This window comes from Cryptotermes secundus, unplaced genomic scaffold, assembly GCF_002891405.2.
Source record: "Cryptotermes secundus unplaced genomic scaffold, Csec_1.0 scaffold29, whole genome shotgun sequence".
Taxonomy (NCBI): domain Eukaryota; kingdom Metazoa; phylum Arthropoda; class Insecta; order Blattodea; family Kalotermitidae; genus Cryptotermes; species Cryptotermes secundus.
The window spans coordinates 919,849-938,417 of record NW_019719356.1 but is presented as its reverse complement, the minus strand read 5'-3'; the positions used below and the strand labels follow the sequence as shown (position 1 = coordinate 938,417).

The 18,569-nt window shown below is 41.8% G+C and overlaps 1 protein-coding gene and 2 non-coding genes across 7 annotated transcripts in view; 1 reads left to right on the top strand and 2 right to left on the bottom strand.

Moving 5' to 3' along the window:
- Positions 1 to 18,569, bottom strand: part of LOC111864247 (potassium voltage-gated channel protein Shaw) — a 250,551-nt gene that overhangs the window by 28,972 nt on the left and 203,010 nt on the right. The window lies entirely within an intron of this gene.
- On the bottom strand, positions 9,614 to 9,732 carry LOC111864322. The gene has a single exon (XR_002842775.1). It is a non-coding gene; the product is annotated as a U5 spliceosomal RNA (small nuclear RNA).
- Positions 14,619 to 14,737, top strand: LOC111864326. The gene has a single exon (XR_002842776.1). It is a non-coding gene; the product is annotated as a U5 spliceosomal RNA (small nuclear RNA).

The following is an 18,569-nucleotide window of genomic DNA, read 5'->3' as shown; positions in this document are numbered from 1 at the left end:
AAACAGAGAGACTGCTGGAGGCGGTGATTTCTGTTGGGTTCGACCCGAGGCTATATAGTGAGGGCCCTAAGCCGGCTGAGTGAACTCAGTTGTGGGATATTCTCCGGATTCTAACGACGTGAGCGCAGGGAGTTGAGGAATCTCCACTGTTAGAAGCCGTTGCTAGGGAACGGCTGTTGAAGACACAGCAGACTGGAAGATTTCTTACCATGTGATGTGGAGATTAGCAGTGGCGCTGTAATTCAGAGTGGTGTGTAGAAGTGGTCAATAAACTCTTTTCACCAATCCATACCCTGTCTGTAGTCACACCCCTGTAGTCGTGACAATATCTTCAACCCCAAAGAAAGGTACAACGTTTCTACGAAACATCTGTCAAATTCTATCAGATAAACAATGTCGTTTTTCTCTGTGATTGATTTCATGATGCTGTCAGCATGTATACTATAGTATCGAATATTAGGGTAATTGATGGGTAATGAATTCGAAAGGAGTTGGAAGGAAGAGGCGGTGCCCTGATAAACACACTATCCCAACGTTTCCTTCGAGAGACTGAGTTAAACCTCGAAGATCGTAAATAAGAATAAACAGTTTCGCGACCGAGTTTCGAACCCAGAATTTCTCCAGTACAATTGTAGGGCGTTACCGCTAAGCCAGCCCGCTCAGTACTTCCCAGAACAGAGCAGCGCTTTTCAGAACTGACTTAATTGCCTGTACCATGAAGTGAAAAAGAAGAAGAGATTATTATTATTATTATTATTATTATTATTATTATTATTATTACAGTTTAACAGTTTTAACAGTAACCTGACCGTATTAAAAGTACAGGAACGTCATATTTCTATCTTCCTCGGCGACTAGTGGAGGTGCATCCCTTCACACTTTGTATACTAATATTTTCGTTGGACGTCAGCCAATCGAAAACCATCTTTTTCTGCTGCCTACACAGCATTTCTTAACAATATTCAACATCGTTATAATACCTCCCCCCTACACTGCCCACCGTAATGAAACCTGCTGATCGATACGTTTTCTCTCGCCTTTGCTTCTGTGAGGTTCAAATAAAATGTTGTTTTAAACAATTTAATTATTATTCGGAAAATACGCGGCTGCCATGTCTGATTCGTTTCAAGAATATCTATTAAAACATTAAGAAATATTTTGAACTACAGAAACAAAAAAGAAAAAAATCATTCACGAAGATTTTAAGAACAGATTGAATTCGAGGAAAGTTTGATATCAAATTACATGTTGTGTCAAAGTATCGAATATTCTGATATTGATTTTTTATTGGTCTTATGTGTTCTTTAGAAATATTTTTCATACAGAATGTCCCAGGAGGAAAGGTCAGTGGTCTGGGAGGTCATAGTGTTGGTCATTTTAATGGCCGCGCCATAGCTCAAGCGGTTATTCGCTGGCTTCCCACCGCGGCGGCCCCGGGTTCAAACCCGGGTCTTGTCAAGTGGGATTTGTGGTGGACAAAGTGGCGCTGGGACAGGTTTTCTCCGAGTACTTCGGTTTCCCTGCCAATCGTCATTCCACCAAATTCTCCATCATCATAATCACCCGGGTCTAATACAATAGGCCAATCAGTGGCCGCCGTGCCGAGTGGACCCAGTTGGACCCCACTCCCCACTAAGCGAATTTAAAAAAAAATGGCCGTTTTAAGCAAAAAAAAATTGTACATATACACATGTCCTATTCCGAACGGTTTCCGAGATAGAGCTGTTTCACTGTACAGTTCCAAATTTGTTGATAAGAAAGAGATATCACGTCCTGTTTCTAATACCGGCATTTATTGTTCAAGTCACAAAGTTGGTGCAGTTTACCTAGTGTAATACATTTCCGAAAATTGCACCGTCAACATCAATGCACTTTGCATCTCATGTGAGGACATGGCGTGTTGCTCGTCTATACAGTGTACAGTGTACCGTGAAATAGCTCTATCTCGGTGCAACTCGTGTGAGGACATGGCGTGTTGCTCGTCTATACAGTGTACAGTGTACCGTGAAATAGCTCTATCTCGGTGCAACTCGTGTGAGGACATGGCGTGTTGCTCGTCTATACAGTGTACAGTGTACCGTGAAATAGCTCTATCTCGGTGCTTTCTTATGTAGTGAGAGTGAGAAGAGGGGATAGATGAATGTATGCACTAGAAGACGGATTAAATAAATCATGGACTTAAATCAGTGCAACAGGACGCTAAAATATAACAGATGAATCTAATCTACGTCCTTGAACTCCTACTTCTTTTACACCGATTTTAATATTACATCCTCGGTTACATCTGCTTGTCCCAAGTGGTATCTTCATATTTCCCAACGATAATGTTGTATATATTTGCTATTTGTTCAGTGCACGCTACATGTCCAGTTTATCTCATATTATTCGAGTTGTTCCTCCTAATAATATTTGTTGAATTGCATAATTTTTAAACTCATATTTATTCTTCCCCGGTATAGTCCCCGTGGTATGTATGGCCGCCTATTACCAAATATGTGTGACGTAACAAGTCCCTACTTCGGTGGAAGAATATAGTGCTGTTGCCAAACATTCATTTGGGCATCAGCTGACGAAACATAGAATTATAAACAGTCAGATCATATACCAAAAGGTGCCTCAGAATCAGTGCTGTAGACTTCACGTAATTAATAGATAATTACTGTATTCTATATTCAACGCACGACGGGAACCGGAGGTCTCGTTGAACACTAGGGACTTTTGTTCCGTAAGGTTGCATCCTGATAGTATGACGTTCCCTCAGAGATATTCTAGACAGATTATATGAGGAATCATCAAGTTTTGGCTGGTCTGTAGACCCAGATATTACGTCAGCGTCTAGCTCTCAGTAGGAAGAAGAAAGTACGGGGAGTTGGCAGTCAGACACAGCGGTGAGCAGGGCTCTCGGCACAGCTACACTGTGCCATCCGTCACACACATTTTGCAGTTGTCTGCTCTGCACAGGTGTTACATTCTCTGTCGTCAATCTTCTGCGCGACATTCCGGCTCTTTTCCTGTCGGCCTGTGTGTGTGTCAGCTGCTCGCACACCTCCCATCCCACACGACTGCCTCTCACATCTTTTCTTTGTCCTACATTTTGTCTCTTTGCGTTTCTCTTTAAATTTCTGTACGTTTTAGATCTGCGGTCGCCACTGCGATAACTATGAATAGTACTGCCTTCTGGTATGTGGCGCCATGTGTTCTTGTAGAAGTTCCAGGCATTTAAAGAACCTCTAGCATCCATCTACATTAATCAGTTAACAGATTAATTGCATATATTGCACAGACAATATTAAACAACACGTTTCGATATCTAACTAGCTCCATGAAGCTGAATCCATGTTCAGAAGCTAATACTTGTTCAGAAACTCGCGATATTCAAATTACCGTGCTTAGAGCACGCAACTAGGTCCTATCCTGAGCCAGATGAATCCGGCCCACAATCTTTCGCCCTGTTTCTTTAAGATTAATTATAATATCAGCCGGCTACCTGCGTCTACATCTTCCTGGTCGTCTCTTTGCTCCAAATTTCCTGCAAAAGCTTTGTATGCATTTATCTTTTCTCCTATGCGTGCTACATGTCCTTCCCTTCTCATCTTATTTGTTTGATAATTTTAATAATATTTGGGTACTTGTATAAATGATATTTCATGTTATTTTAATTTAAATATTTACTGCTGGAAGTAGAATAAGAGCCGGGATTGAGTAGTCCGTATAGCGACTTGTTATGGCCTGGATAACCAAGGGGTCGGAGTTCGAGTCCCGGTGGGGGCAAGAATTTTCACTTCTTCACAGCGTCTAGACCGGCTCTGGGGTGCACCCAACCTCCTATCTAATGGGTACCTAGGGCTCGTTCCTCGGGGGTAAAGCGGCAGGGGCGTGAAGCTAACTACTCACCTCCAGCTAGTGCCGACGTCAAGAAAATGTGGATCTATACATCCACTCCCCCATACGCCTTCATGGTGTAGTGTTGAATTAGTTAAGCACAGGGACAACTTTTCCTTTAACTTTTACTACTGCAAGTAAAATATGCCTTAATAAGATGAGTATTTTTTTTCTGTGATATTACGCCGTGTAGTTTGCTAGACGCTTCCCAGCGTATCAGAGAGGCTTACCGTCTCTCCATTTTCATCGTCGGAGGATAAAAATAGAAATTTACCTACGTTTCGGAGAAAGTTATTGCAGAATATATAGAATCGATCATGAAAATGGAGGCAGTATGTTGCTTCGAAACGTAGGCAAACTTCTACAAGACTGTGCGGCGTTTTATCGCAGAAAACGGTACTGGCCTTTAATTTTTTTTTTTTGAGCTTCCTAAGCAACTTAGATGTAGCTTTCTTCCCCAACTAAGATTCCCCCTCTAGTCGTGTTCGTGACCCCAATTAAAAATTATTTTCTTCGTCCTTCTGTCCTTCTGTACACAAGAAAGGACTAGTGAAACGTTAAACGAATCTCCAGGAAATCTGAAAGAGTTTCTCAAAAATGTGTTCGAAGTCACGTCATACATTTTGTAGCCAACCTTACAGAAGAAAAGTCGTGTGTTCTGACTAGGTCTCCGATATGACAGTTTTGATTCTCATAATTGTTCACGTTTTTATGGAGTGTCCCTATAGACGGGGTTTGAATTGATGACCGGATTTATTGGACTCAGGTACAGCGCGTGACTACACTTCACAGTCCACTGTTACACACACTGGTTCTTCTAAGTCTGTTACAGTCTGCACTAGCCATTGCTTGGTATCGGCTTCAACGACGGACATTCCCCTTTCTCTGTGTTCCCGAATGGTCCCTGGCCTCAACTACCAACTTCTAACAGCAACAGCTCGCGAGGACTGAACAGCAGCGGTTATCTAACTCACTCACTCACCAACCAGCTCTTCACTAATTCACTGTAACTCCTAACTTGATCTGCTTATAACATCTCGGCACCGACCGTGTAGAAAACACCGTCCCTCTATTGCAGTGCAATTTTTATCGTGGAATCATGCTTGTTTGCGGAACCGTTACTTAGCAAGGATTGTTGTATAGTTGTTTATTTCGCAGTCGTGACCCAGCAACGGGTCTAGATGCCACAGTATGTTGAAATTATAATGTAATGTTACGTCATAGCGATGTGCGTCAGAATCTGATGATTACACACCCTCAGAAGCATTTGAGACTCAGACTACTGGAAGTTTAATTAACATTCGTCTGCCCGTTCCAGTCTAGTTAAACTCGGATTACAATAGCGGGAACGTTATGCGGAAACTTAGACTCATCTCCCCCCCCCCCTTCTGGAAAACGAGTCACGTACAATTCGCTGTATATTTATCACAGCGTAAAATGTGTTGCAACGAAAGTTTCAAAGAAAAATTCCATCAAATATTCCCTCGAAAAGAAACTTACAGGAAGGAACCAACTCGAGACAATTCCTTAATTGTTTAATCAGTCATATGTTTGCCTTTCATCACTACATTTTTTTTTTTTTGCCTTGGCACTACAGCCCCAGTGGGCCTAGGCCTACCTCCATGAACTTCTCCGTTCACTTCGGTTTTTCTAGATCTTACACATTCGGTAGGACTCCTTGGGCGGGTGATCAGCTCGTCGCAAGGCCTCTACCTGTACACAAACACAGAAAAACGCAAACACACAAACTAAACATCCATGCCCTGAGTGGGATTCGAATCCACGATCCCGGTTTCCAAGCGAGCGAAGACAGTACATGCCTTAGACCGCTCAGCTACCGTAACCGGCCTTCAGCACTACATTATAGCTCTATATATATGTTCCCTCCTTCTCAATTTTGACATTTACGTGCATCGTAATATCTGTGCAGAGCAATGAAGAGGCGAATGATACTTAACCGGAATGAACTGGCTCACATCTCAGCTAAAGTATCTCCTATCCGAAGTTTTCCAATGAATTCACTTGAGTCCTTCACACAAATGCTGCAATGGTCCCATGAAATAGTACATAACATAATCGTTCTGAGTCCCTTTCCAGTTCATCATATATAAGCCTAATACAACACTAAATAACAGCCGTTAGACAACCAACAATTCAGACATATTCCTCTGCTTCCGGTCTGAAGTCCTGTCTCCAAAGACTCCCGTACAGAACTGAACTCATTCGGTCAGAACCAGAGTCAGAGTTACTTTACGAGTGGCGGTTTACCTCCGTTCAGTTCGTCTCGGCGACAATCCCTTTGAGACTCACGACCACTAATTTTATTTTCCAACTGAACATTTGAGGTTATAGTCCTTACGTAACATCATCTCTGACGACAGGACGGGTCTGTCGTTTACAATTGCTGATGGTCCTCGCTAGCGCAGTCGTTTTCAGGTCCGAGTCCCGCGGGACTCATTTTACTGTCTGAGATTCGAGACTCTTCCAACCTGGTGAGTCGGGCCCCCAGGAACAGGGTGGTACAGTTATACCCCCAGGCAGTGGGTTCTCTTTTCGTCTTCTCCTACGGCTCGTAGGACTACGGTGGAGGTATTCGACCTCGCCTCCACACGGGATTGACTTGGTCGCCCCAGTTTTCTTGAAGGTAACTCCTCGGTACGAACCACGTAGAAATTCCCCGTTTACAACAGTACTTGTATTGTTGAACGTCGATTCAATGCTGCAGGAACGTGTTTACCGAGCAGTTGCTTATACAAATCTCTGGTATATTCGTCTATCTCGTGGACGTCGTATAATAACGGCTGTACAGAATACAATATTTTACCTGATGATGGCTGCAAAGAGCCAAAATATATTGTAAAATATAACAATATATAAAGTTTATACCCGAATTGAGGCGACGGAGCCAGTAATAATTTGTTCACATGCAACATGACGCTGAAACACAATATTCCTGATCAAACAAGTGACCTTACATGCAACGAACCACCTAACCAACTAAAAAATCAATTGAGTTGACTGTGCAGCCTACCATCTAAATAATCATTCGTCCAACTTAAATATTCAGCCAATCATCCAGTCAACCAGTTTCCTTCTATATCCTTGTGTCCGTGTTTGAGAGCTCCTGCACATACCAACTTTAACTTCTCTTCTCCCCTCTCAGCTATACACACATTTCTATATACACCTATACACCTTTTATCTCCGTATTTGCATGTCTATACGCGCGTCCGCTCCAGCTCGGTGTTCTATAGGCTTTTCTCCGCCCCTGACACATACGTCTGTCTGTGCGAGTTCATTACGCTTCGTTGTTCTTACGTCCACTTAGTGAATGTTAAATAAATGACATACTAGCGCCTCATTCAAGAAGTGCGTCACCAGCTGCCTCGGATCAATAAGGGAGTGTCTGTCTGTGCGTCAAAGTGAACACACGCATCGCTCTATATTTTCAGGCGAGGTGCATAAAATGAAGACACAATGGGTAGATCTGCCAATTTGTTTTCCTCCAAAACAGATTACGATAAAATTTGGTATTATGGGGTCTACACGAAATGTTGCCCTTCGAATGCAGTATGGTTTATATCGAGACAATATATATATAGTCATTCTATTCTATTATGGCTCTACAGCCCTTTTTTGGGCCTTGGCCGCTTTTTCAGTTTCTTAATATATATATACAGTTGGTAGGACTCCTTAGACGTGGGATCAGCCCTTCACAATGCCTCTGCCTACACACAAAACAACACAAACACAGAATAAACGGAGAGAGACATCGATGTCTCGAGTGGAATTCGAACCCACGACTGGTGAAGACGGTTCATGCCTTAGACCGCGCGGCCGCTGTAATTACTGTAAATAAATTCGCCATAAAATGAAGTATCATACACATTCCAAACGTTCAACAGTTGCCCCATAGATGGCTCCGTAATAGAGAACCACACTTCCCGTATGCTGCCCTAGTAATTCTCCATAAAGTATCATCGCAAATTTTGTGTCAGTCTGTTTGCAGTATCATAAGAATCGCAGTGGGAAATATCACGAAGTCTGGCGTTAGGTAAGGTAAAGCCCCTATGCTGAATTAATTAAACGCTATGCCATATAGACGTATTGGAGAGTGGAAGTATAACTCCAACATTCTTGACTACGGCACCAGATGGAGAAGTGTGGTCAGCTTCAAGACATGACCATTTTACTCACGGATAAAAGACCTCGGTACCGATTGGATAGGAGGCTGGACTTTATAGCCGGTCAGGGGGTTATGGAGAAGAGAAAAATCTTGACCCTGACGTCGACATAACGACTGAGCTACCTCGAACCCCTAAAATTTTATTGACACATATCAAATTTGGTTAAAATCCGACGTTCGGAACGGGCAAATTACGCAAAGAGCTACACACATATCGAGCTATAACTTGTTAAATAATCACCATAGTGAAAAGTGCTTCGAATCCAAGCTATAGAAAAAAGTGAACGAATTTGTTTCTGGGAGGTATTAGCTTCGACTTTTGGCCAGGACGTCGTATATACCGGCTGAGGATTTTTGTAGCTTTTCTCAGTGACATATCTTTGACAGCTCCGTTACTCCACATACGTGTATATCCTAAAGAAACCTCTGTGTACTTTCTCCACTGTACTCACGGAGGCTTCTGTTAAGTACACGAGAAAATGTGTGATGCAGCCAACCAACAGACAGATATAGGCGAGTCTGGTCTCTCTGATGAGACAGAGACAGACGCATTTGAATGTTTCTCTTTACTGGATGCAGAGACTTATTTAGCGATATGAATTTGAGGAGCATCCACCAGATGGCGGGTATTGCGGGGTGGGACACGCTGAGAATTTCTTACAATCAAGATTAAGCAGGCGCTAAGAGCGATGAAAAGAATGGTCGAGTTGGTTTCTTTGTGCTCCACTTCTTTCACCTATCTAGCGTCAGATTACTGCCGCAGAATATAGCACTCTGACTTATACACAGATCTTCCAAGACTAAAATCCCGAAATATGTATACATTGCTCCTAAAATTACACGAGCTCACAGCTGAAATAATGTCCGCAATTTCAAAGAACGTTTACTTTCTCTGTTCAACTAAATATTTCTATTCTGGTAGGATCTGAGGTTCTCGTAGTGGTGATTATGAAAAGCCTATCTTTTAGGATATATAACGTGTTAAGTGCAGCGGGAGTCAGCGTGTAGCCACCGTCTTGAAGGGTCGAATAGTAAACCAAGCAAAGAATCATGAGCAACGAGAGAAACCCTTCAGGAATCTACAGACCATAAGGGAATTTCAAGCCAGCCCATCCACCGTATTTACGCATGTATAGGCCGCACATTTTTTGCCAAAAATTCAAGAGGAAAACTGGGGTGCGGCTTATATTCGAAATCACACTTTATTAAAAAAAAAATTATATTCATAATTAGTAATACAGGGTGTAATACAGTAATACTCCTGCAATAATATTCCAAGAAAATTATTTTTTCTATAATTTCTGTCTGAAAATTGTACTACGGCCTATACATGCGTAAATACGGTATTTCTGTGGGTGTCCGTGTTACAATTTAACATTGCGGAATTGAATTCGCTACGTAGTTTTTATATTAAAATCTAAATTCAGTTCTATAATCTAACGATAAATTACAGCTAATTCGCAAAACGATATTACGAATAAATCAAAATACATCATCGTATAATAAAAATTTCTACACACAAAATAAACTTAATAATCATAATTCGGCCCAGCTTACGCCAGGCACTACAAAAAATTATTTAAAGACTCATCATATGCTCCCTTCCACGGAAATCTTTAGTAAAAGGCGAAAGATTTATACGTAGTGAAAGGAAACCAGAGCATCTTCCCTACCATATATAAGAAGGATAAACACATAACAACGTCATATCGGCGTGAGATCTAATATATAAAACACAGGAAATCGAATTACCCTTCAACAAAGCCCACATTGGAATCAAGTACTCCGCACTGGAACAATTTTCTGCAGGATTTAGTTGTATTATTTATTTCATTCCATATTTTGAAGTCTCCAGACTTGACAAGTGTTGTTAGTTGGTCCCGTTCGAGTGCCTTTCATTTCCACCCGTTTCCACCACCTGGTTAGGAGGGTCACCTATGGGCCTCTTCCTGTACGGTTATCCGATGGCAGCTGTTAATTATGACCAAAAGAATAGGTGGAAAACTAAGGTAGGCCCTGTGCTTGGAGTGAACTGTCAGCTTCACACGCCGGCCGATTGATCCCCACGAAATACTCCAGGCACCAACCGTATTGGGGCATGGGTGGGCTCCGGAAACGGTATGAAAGCTGTGTAGAGATAATGTAATACCTTGCCACTACCGGGAATCGAACTCCAGTCGTCCAACCCGTAGCCCTTCGCGATACCTACTAAGCTAGTACGGCTCACATGTCCAACAATGTACTAATATATAGAGCGTGGACTGGAATTAGGGAAATTTAAATTGTAGTTGTATGTAAGGATTGTGCCACAAAAACCGGCCCTCGCACTGCGACCTTCAGTGACCTATTGTGCTCTAGAAAGTTCGACTATTAATCTAATAGTATTTACACCGCAGACATGATTTGCTGGTTTAATTACGTCAATTACACCACCCCTTACTTTGTTTGTATTATGTTACTGCAACGAGTTCCGAGGTGAGAGAAGGTGGAGCTATACCTCCACTCCTTGATATGTTTTGATACCATAGTGCTTAAATAATAAAACTAGGTGTATCTTCACTTAACGCGTAATATATATATATATTTTTTTTCTTCAGATATGACTAGTTTATTGGGAATAGACAAATTACCTTACATGTTCTGGCCTGTCTTGCCCATCGTCAGAGGTTTTACCAGCATGAGTGGGAAGCAGTGTATATATTCACAATACATGTATCTGTCTATCTATGGCTCTACAGCCCTTTGTTGGGCCTTGGCCACTCTTTCAGTTTCTTGATCTTTTACATAAACGTAGGACTCCTTGGACAGGGGATCAGCTAGTCACAATGCCGCTACCTGCACACAGGACAGCATAAACACGGAATGAAAGCGTTCTGGCGAGCGAAGACGGTGTATACCTTATACCACGTCTTCGACTGTGATCGGCAGACTTGTATCTACATAACGAGTCTATATCTTAAAATTATAGACTAACATAAAACCTTTTACTTAATTAAAAGTTAAAGCGAAATTTAATATTGTTGATTTAATTAATACGTCCCAGTTGAGTGGAGCAATGTGTATCTGCAAATATAATATAGGAATGCATTAGATAATATAATGATTTAATTACGTAATTATGTAAACGCTTACTCGTAAGAAGTTGTATGTTTATGCGGTGATCCATTTTGTTGTGTGGCGTGTGATATAAGAGACTAATGTTCGGTTGATATGTAGTCTTATACAATATGCCATTGTGACGAGTTAAGAGGGTGTGTCGAAAAGAGTGTTCCTATGATTGTCTTCGTAGATTTCTTGTTCGTCTATCAATTTTCTGCATTGTTTATTTACATAAATTTTATATTTATTTGTATAAATGTAACTATTTTCTGTTATAATGCGACCCTTTTTATTGCAGTCTATTTTATCCTTAATTTCTATATATTTTCCATAGTAACGCAAGTTTATTAATAGGATGTTCTGCGGGTAAGTATTTTCTCACGCTCACATTTTCATAATTACATAATTAAATCAATACATGATCTACTGCATTCCTGTATTATATATGTTGATACAAACACACATCTAGCCGGCCACAGTAGCCGAGCGGTCTAAGCATGCACTGTCTTCGCTCTCTCGGAAGCCGGGATCGTGGGTTCGAATCCCACTCAGGGCAGGGATATTTAGGGTTTGTGTGTATATGTGCGTATTTCTGTGCGTGTGTGTGCGACGAGCTGATCATCCGCCCAAGGAGTCCTACCGAATGTCTAAGATCTAGTAAACCGAAGTTTTATAGAGGCAGGCCAAAGACCAAATTGGGGCTGTAGCGCCAAAGAAAAAATCATCTTCTCTCAACTGGAACGTATTAATTATACCAATAGTATTATATGTCGAAGTATTATTTTTTTATTGCTAGTGGGGTGGGACTAAGTCCCTTGTACTGCAGCCACTTCTGGCCTATTGTACCAGTCCCAGATTATAGGTGAGGGTGATTGTGGAGCAATTGGTGGAATGAAAGATTGTGCAGGGGAAACCGAAGTACTAGGAGAAAACCCGCCCCAGCGCCACTTTGTCCACCACAAATACCACTTGACCAGACTCCGGGGTCGAACCCGTGCCGCCGCGGTGGAAAGCCAGCGACTAACCGCTTGAGCTATGGCGAGGCCATATATGTCGAAGTAACTTTCAATTAGTTAAGAAGTTTTATTTTTCACTATTATTTTAAGATATATGAACCTAATACAGACACACGTTTTGCTAATATATACAGTGTTTCCAATTAATGTTGATGAAATCTCTGATGATGGCCAAGACATGCCGAAACATGTAAGGTAATTTGTGTATTCAGAATAAACTGGTCCAATCTGAATGGATATACAGAGCGTAAATAAATATATGTTAAACGCTCTGTGGTAGATAGATGGATTCAATCTGATCATGTAGGGCGTTCAACCGTCGAGGAAACCTGGTAACAGCGCTGATGGGGCTCAACATTCCTCACAGATTGCTGCTGTGACTGCCGATAGCGCAATGAGTCATCAGCGCTGATAAACGCGCGCACACTCTCGCTAGCGTAGAGTGGATAGAATGTTTCTCCGCGACTACTGTGCCCTTCCCCGCTAGCGAGAGTGCAGTCGTGTCGCTGATACCCTCACATCAGTTTCTGTACATGCATACATTTATAAAAATACTGTAAGAATATAACACAAACTTACCTTGGTTTATAATAGGTGCTCAAAATGACCCCTTTCTGCTTGCAAATATGCCTCGCAACGTATAAATAAATTATGCGACATTTTCTGAAGCTGGTCCACGGTAATTGAACCAATTACGCGTGTTATTTCATTCTGCACAGATTAAGTGGTGGCACCTTAGTGCCAAACGGAAGCGTTTCCTGATATGGGCGTATTAACAAAATATGATCAGATTGAAACCATCTATCTGCCATAGAGCGATGCAACATATGTTAATTTACACTCTGTATAACTCTTACATGTAGAGGCCTTGCGACGAGCTGATCACTCGCCCAAGGAGTCCTACCGTATGTGTAAGATCTAGAAAAACCGAAATGAACGGAGAAGTTCATGGAGGTAGGCCTAGGCCCACTGGGGCTGTAGTGCCAAGGGGGGAGGGATAATTCTTACATACTAATATACTCGTATGTTGTCACGAACAAGATACATGTAGTCGTGATATATATGTACATGCTCTTCTGCATGCATATGCATTTACTGGAGTGAAAAGTGCTTCGAACAGAAGTTATAGAGGAAAACTGAAACAGACATTTCATACCGAATACACACTCTACGTGGGGCACACGGATATAGGGATAATTACAAGGAAATTATTTCTGAGCTGAAGAAAGCAGTCTTCTGGGATGTTGCACCTGCTCACGCTGGTTCGCTCGCGGATTTCTTCTTGTCTTATACCCTGAAGATGGAGGTGATATGTTCCTCAGAAACGTCGGTTAGCACAATATCTACACGGCCCCACATCCCAGATGACTGCTTTCTTCATAGTCATCGCCGTGAAAACCTCAAATCTTACATATTTCTGAGCTGTCTCGTGGTACAAAACTCACGAATTAATGGGAAGCCTTGTCTGTTTCTGAAAGACTTCAAATCTTTAACTGAGGCATCAGAATTGCGTGTGAGGAATATCAGAAACCATTTCCTACATCACTTATAATCTGAGTTCCGCTAGCAGTTCGAATCCCGGTGGACCGATTTGAAGGGACAGGCATGCGACACTTCTAACTGAGATATTCTGCGAACAGACGCCTCACTCGCTGCAGTAACATAATATAACTGACGTAATTAAACCTGCAAATCATTTCCGCGGTGTAAATACTATTAGATTAATAGTCGAACTTTCTAGAGCACAATAGGTCACTGAAGGTCGCAGTGCGAGGGCCGGTTTTTGTGGCACACCCCTTACATACAACTGCAATTTAAATTTCCCTAATTCCAGTCCACGCTCTATATATTAGTACATTGTTGGACATGTGAGCCGTACTAGCTTAGTAGGTATCGCGAAGGGCTACGGGTTGGACGACTGGAGTTCGATTCCCGGTAGTGGCAAGGTATTACATTATCTCTACACAGCTTTCGTACCGTTTCCGGAGCCCACCCATGCCCCAATACGGTTGGTGCCTGGAGTATTTCGTGGGGGATCAATCGGCCGGCGTGTGAAGCTGACATTCGCATTGAGCACAGGGTCAGCTTTACTTTTCCACCTCTTCTGTTGGTCATCATAATTAACAGCCGCCATCGGATAACCGTACAGGAAGGGACCCATAGGTGACCCGCCTAACCAGGTGGTGGAAACGGGTTGAAATGAAAGGCACTCGAACGGGACCAACTAAAAACACTTGTCAAGTCTGGAGACTTTAAAATATGGAATGAAATAAATAATACAACTAAATCCTGCAGAAAATTGTTTCAGTGCGGAGTACTTGATTCCAATGCGGGCTTTATTGAAGGGTAATTCGATTTTTTGTGTTTTATATATTAGATCTCACGCCGACATGACGTTGTTATGTGTTTATCCTTCTTATACATGGTAGAGAATGGTGCTCTGGTTTCCTTTCACTACGCATAAATCTTTCGCCTTTTACTAAAGATTTTCGTGGAAGGGAGCATATGATGAGTCTTTAAATATTTTTTTGAAGTGCCCGGTGAAAGCTGGGCCGAATTATAATTACAAAGTATGTTTTTTTTGTGGGAAGCATATTGTTAAGCATTTTTTTTTTCAAATTGAGTGTTATCGTACGAAAGTACTGACAATCTATAAATTGAAAAGCTTCCAGGAAAGCAGATGACCTGCTTTAAAATCCCCGTATGGTCTTTAAATTTCTGTGCTTTGCGAAGGAGCTTTACTCACGTTGCTCCGAAATACGCTGGTTCCCGCTGGGCTTAAACAAAGTATAATTCTAAAAGATATGGTTTTCCATAGTCACCGTTGCTCCGAAATACGCTGGTTCCCGCTGGGCTTAAACAAAGTATAATTCTAAAAGATATGGTTTTCCATAGTCACCGTTGCTCCGAAATACGCTGGTTCCCGCTGGGCTTAAACAAAGTATAATTCTAAAAGATATGGTTTTCCATAGTCACCGTTGCTCCGAAATACGCTGGTTCCCGCTGGGCTTAAACAAAGTATAATTCTAAAAGATATGGTTTTCCATAGTCACCGTTGCTCCGAAATACGCTGGTTCCCGCTGGGCTTAAACAAAGTATAATTCTAAAAGATATGGTTTTCCATAGTCACCGTTGCTCCGAAATACGCTGGTTCCCGCTGGGCTTAAACAAAGTATAATTCTAAAAGATATGGTTTTCCATAGTCACCGTTGCTCCGAAATACGCTGGTTCCCGCTGGGCTTAAACAAAGTATAATTCTAAAAGATATGGTTTTCCATAGTCACCGTTGCTCCGAAATACGCTGGTTCCCGCTGGGCTTAAACAAAGTATAATTCTAAAAGATATGGTTTTCCATAGTCACCGTTGTGAGAAACTCAGATCCTACCAGAATAGAAATATTTAGTTGAACAGAGAAAGTAAACGTTCTTTGAACCGCCTTTGAAATTGCGGACATTATTGCAGCTGTGAGCTCGTGTAATTTTAGGAGCAATGTATACATATTTCGGGATTTTAGCCTTGGAAGGTCTCTGTATAAGCCAGTATGCTATATTCTGCGGCAGTAATCTGACGCTAGATAGGTGAAAGAAGTGGAGCACAAAGAAACCAACTCGACCATTCTTTTCATCGCTCTTAGCGCCTGCTTAATCTTGATTGTAAGAAATTCTCAGCGTGTCCCACCCCGCAATACCCGCCATCTGGTGGATGCTCCTCAAATTCATATCGCTAAATAAGTCTCTGCATCCAGTAAAGAGAAACATTCAAATGCGTCTGTCTCTGTCTCATCAGAGAGACCAGACTCGCCTATATCTGTTTGTTGGTTGGTTGGCTCATCACACATTTTCTCGTGTACTTAACAGAAGCCTCCGTGAGTACAGTGGAGAAAGTACACAGAGGTTTCTTTAGGATATACACGTATGTGGAGTAACGGAGCTGTGAGAGTCACCGTAAGTAACAGGCGGCTTCATTTCCGGGATCTGTTTCTACGTACATATTTTGTGGTTTATTTCGCTAGACTATAGCATGGCAAAATGGAGAGGATTTAGAATGAAGTGGTCCTGGCCTAATGAAGGTAGTATTTGCCTGGAGGGCTTGATAGGAGATACGTAAATACTTAGAATGTGACGTGTCCTTGCCAAAATTCGAAGCGAACATTTCTCAGAAAAAATTTTGCGGTGTTGCCTCTACGTCGTCTCGCTTTTTGCTACCTTAATTATGACTTTAGCCTATCACAGCAGGGAGCGCCAAAGTGCATGTCTCAGACTGCTTGGGCGTTCAATCGTGAGTTCAAACCCCATTCGGGGCATGGCTGTTTGTGCACCTTCTTTCTCTGTAAGTAGAGGTATTGGGATGAGTCGACTCTCTTCCAAGAAATGTTACTAAATCTCTAGAAATATACGTACACTCCTATAAGAAGTGAATTCGGAAAAGAACAGGCCAGAGGGCCTAAACCGCTAAGCTGAGTGGAATATTACTTCAGACGAAGAACTTGATCGAGTCCGACAACTAGCAGTGACTGTTCTGCAAGATCTGAAAGACTAAATTGCCGTGACCGCTGGCTTCATCCTTTCGGGTCGTAGCGGAAACTGAGAAATTGTTAGCGAACCACAGACTCCAAAAATAATAGAATTTGTAGGACAATAGAGAATAAAGTTGAAAGAGCACGTTGACAGGATGAGCAGTGACCGATTCGAAGAAAAGAAAGTTGGAGAAGGGGGGGAATCTTCATGTACAAATCAAAAGAAAATGAGGTTTGTGGAGAAACTCTGAAACGACGGTGTGATTCCGTTTTCCAATATCCCAAAGATGTCTCGTTTGGTCTTGTACTGGAAAGAATGATGATGCTGTATCTGAGCTACTGATATGGTTAAAACCGTAATGTTGGAAAGATTTTACTGTGGTGGTTATATTTGTTATTAGACTTTATTATTGTCGCCAATGTGGTCACTGGGATGGTGCTACACGATGTTTCAATATTTTCCCATAAGTTCTTCAATATCGGTATTTTTCTACGGTATCCATATACCTCAGAACTCCCACAGTAAAATTTTGCGTGGTGTTAAATCAAGTGATCGTGGGGAATACACAACGCTACCTCCTCGTCCTAGCCATTGGAGTGTTAGGATGTCATCAAGGTTGCTTCTGACGTCTCGATGGTAGTGTTGTGATGGGTCATTCTTTTTTCCTTGGCACTACAGTCCCAGTGGGCCTAGGCCTACCTCCATGAACTTCTCCATTCACTTCAGTTTTTCTAGATCTTACACATTCGGTAGGACTCCTCAGGCGGGTGATCAGCTCGTCGCAAGGCCTCTATCTGTACATAAACACAGAAAAACGCACACACACAAACTAAACATCCATGTCCTGAGTGTGATTCGAACCCACGATTCAGGTTTCCAAGCGAGTGAAGACAGTACATGCCTTAGACCGCTCGGCTACCGTGACCGGCGTTGCGTCATTTTGCTGGAAGTAAAATGGTTTGTCTTCACAGAGCTATTGGATGGTAGGTAAAACGAATATACTAAGTACTTTGAGGCCATAGGTTCAGTAAATATTTAAAAAAAATCGTCCAATTAATTCCCTTTACGACAGTCCACACCAGACGGCAAGTCCTGGTGCATTAACAGCCTTGTCCACATGAATGTGTGAATGTTCTGCAGTTCAATACACAAAATTACGGCGATTCACTATAGCACTCAGATTAACTGTTACTTCACAGACCAAACAATTTTTCTCACTTCATTCCTCATTCATATGATGTAAACTTTGTATTTAGTACGCTTTAGAATGTCTTGTACACAATCTCATGTGAACATTATTGTGCGGACTTTTCGGTGATCATGTAAAATCTTTCAACACCACAGCAGAAGAGGCAGGACTCGTTGTGCAAGACTTCCCAGATTTTTTTTGCTTGTGCTTTGCACCTTCGGTCTCAAATTTATCACGAATTCGTGCAACTGTTAATTGTGTTGAAGTTTCTACTGCATATTCGTGCCGCCACTTTCCTGTACCACTTAAAATTGCTTTGCGTTCCTCGAAAGACAACCAATTCGTCGCCATTTTCTTTGACTGTTCTGCCATTCGATATGGCGGCTCTGGCTATCGTGCGACTAGCACCATCTTTTGAGAGAATATTGTACTATACACCGTACAATACCTTTCAGTTAAATTTTGAAACTCTCCGTAGACTACCTCTATTAAGTTGTGTATACATTTTTGGGTTCCTCTGCATATACTATGCAACTGGGCAACGTTAAATAAGGAACTGTATAATTTACGTAGTTGAAACATGCAAATCTTTTCCGAGGCGTAAATACTTTTAGATTAATAGCCAAAATTTCTAGATGCATGACTAATTACAATTTAAGTTTGTTTAAATCCAGTCCACT